Below are 2,980 nucleotides of genomic sequence, written 5' to 3'. Positions count from 1 at the left end.
GCCCCCGCCGCAACAAGCTGCTTTGCTTCGTCTCCTTCTCGCCCCGCCTCCTCGTCGTCGCCGTCGCCGCGCCACCAGGGCCAGGGTTTCCTGTTCGGCTCCGAGCAAGCCAGGTACTAAATGATCCGCCTTTCCTCTCCTTCCGTTCGCTCCCTGCTGCCGTCTCACCGGATTTCCCTTCCCTTCCCCAATTCCTCGTCTCTGGCACTGCCACAGGCGCCATTCTGACGACCCCCTTGGGCTCTGCTGCCGGATCCAACTCCTCAACCACAGCAGGACAGCGCAGGTACCCCAGTTCGTCCCCTTCTCCTTCTTGCTTATCTAATCTAAGCCAGATCCCAACTAATTTGGTTGTTCTTGTTTGTTATCCAAGAGTTTATGTTCATGTCTTAATGGTATCCATGCTGATAATGCTAGGTAGATCGACCGAGTGCAGCAATTGTGTGCCACCAATCCACTTTCCTGGAAAATACTTGCTAGAAAACCATCTAAAACATCTGATGCTTGCTACTATATAATATAGGAGTATGTATGAAGAACTGCCACTTAATTTACTCTACTTAATTACCCATCTGAATCTGGCTTCAAGTTCAAGAGGATTACTTGTGCATATTTTTGTACAAACTATGAATTGTGTACCCACTGCTCATTGGAGTATGAAAGTTGTCAGCAGTTGCTTATGCTAGAGAAGTACTCCTGAAAATTTAGCTGTACTCCAGTGAGTACTCCATGGAGTTACTTACTCCAGTAGCTTAATTAAGTGCAGTTGATTCACTTACTCCAGTAGCTTAATTAAGTTGCAGTAGTGCTTGTAAGTTTGCAAGTTTTGTGTACTGTACTGCTTGCATCAGTACTTTTGTGTAATCTGACTGTAGTGCTTGTATAGTTTCAGTAGTTTTTCTTCAATTAATTTGTTTGGTTGTATTAGTTTAGTGTAGGACAAGAGGAGTAGAGGATAAGAGGAGTAGGACTTGCTCTCTTCTCTTTATCTTCTCTTCTCTTCCCGCATCTGTTTTAATCGAATGTAGTATGAAATGACCTATAAATTTTCCAAGATCTGTTATGATGAGCAGAGTTTTTACTTGCTATTTTCACTTTCTCTCATTCCTGCAACTATAGGTCTTGTGGTATATCATGTTTGCTCTATGATACTCAGTCCGCATTTTATAACACAACTTGGTCAAATAACTATCGAAATTAAGTTCCTTCTTTTTGCCTACATTGTTGTATGCTCCTATGAAGATCCAAATGTATCATCATAATGTAGGTGCTGTGTTGTGTGATTCTTCATGCTAAGGACTTTAGCTTTTTCAGTTATTGCACTTCTGCAGGTTTGGTGGGAGTGGTTATGTGTCATGCATGTCTTTGCTAGGATCAGACAGTTATAGTGAAAGGCTTTTGTCTAAAGAAAAGAAAATGTGATCATGGTGAATGAATTTTGTACACTAGTTAGAGCATTAGTGTGGTTTGCTGGTGAGAAGGGAATCAAGGGATGCACATTGTGGGGGTGATGCTTACTAACACTTTGACAAATAAATTCATAATGTGCTGGACTATATGTTCATTGGTACTACTTGTGATCCTGCTGCTGTACTACTTGGGAGTTTTGTCAACTTATGATGCTGCTGCTGTACCCCGAGAGGCCCTTGAGTTTGTCGGAATGTCGATTAACTTCCGTTCTGGCAAATTCGAGTACTCCATATGTCCTATTTTCAGCAAAGGTCATGCTGAAATTTTCCGTGAATTTTAGCATGACTTTGCTAAAAATAGGACATATGGGGTACTTGCGACTAATGCATGGGCCGGGGTATCTTAGTACTTAATTAAGTAGGATCAACTGCCCCTTTATTCTTGCTGCATTAAACCATAGGTGGCAATAGAGCCAAGTGATTCGGCCCAACTTAAAATTCTCCTTCCCTTTTCTTGATAGGGTATATTATTAGAAGATACCCATATATATCAGTCAACCTAGGGTGCCTCGGCATCGATAAACCCTAAATGATGAAAACTTAACTTAGCATTTAGGGTGCCTCAGTGTCGACAAACCCTAAATGATAAAACCTTGGCTTTTAGGGTGCCTCGGTGTCGATAAAAACCTAAATGATGAAAGCTTAGGCTTTTAGGGTGCCTCGGCGTCGACAAACCCTAAATGATAAAAGCTTAGCTTTTAGGATGCCTTGGTGTCGACAAACCCTAAATGATGAGACCATGATCTTGTTCCTTGACAATAACCAACTTTTTGACCAAACTTTTTTCCCTATTTAGAGCGAAACATGGCCCACAATGATGAGGCCGGCGGTTCGGGCAAGGCATTCTGGGAGCTGTCCCAGGAGATGGAGGAAGAACCTCACCGCTATGAGGACGCCGCGAAAGACACCGATCCTGACTACACAACCCCTAGTGGCGTCGGGGATGACACCACTGATGGTGCCGCCGAGGATGCCACCACTGATGATGGCAGCACACGCACAGATGGCAGCCAACCGAAGAGGCAACGGAAGGACCGGCGCCCGAACGTGCTCGGCGCCGTCAAGGAGGAATTTACTGAAGTGTCCTCCGAGGGGCATCCAACGGCGCCCAAAGAAATAGTCAAGGGGTATGCGGGACAGCTCGGGTGCATTCTCCGGAGAACCGTCTCGATCAACACCCAGAACCTAAGGCATCGTGACCGAGGGAATTTGCGCAACCTCCTCTTCACGAAGCTGCACGAACGATACAAGTTCCCCGGTGACTTCGCAAACACAAGTCTCGCAGGGAATAAAGTGAACAGTGCCGCCCTCACGAAGATGAGCATGGCCCTGGCTACTTGGAGAGCCGCGGTGAAGAGAATGATTGAAAAAGGTGATAGTTATGAGAAGATAAAGGAGAAGCATCCTTCGATCAGCGAAGATGACTACCTGGAGTTCAAGATCAAGTGCGAGAGCGACACAACCGTGGAATCAAGTCAGTGGGGGAAAGAGATGCGGGACTTGAACTTAGG

Source organism: Triticum dicoccoides, chromosome 7A (assembly GCF_002162155.2).
Source record: "Triticum dicoccoides isolate Atlit2015 ecotype Zavitan chromosome 7A, WEW_v2.0, whole genome shotgun sequence".
Taxonomy (NCBI): Eukaryota; Viridiplantae; Streptophyta; class Magnoliopsida; order Poales; family Poaceae; genus Triticum; species Triticum dicoccoides.
This window is presented reverse-complemented; position numbering follows the sequence as displayed.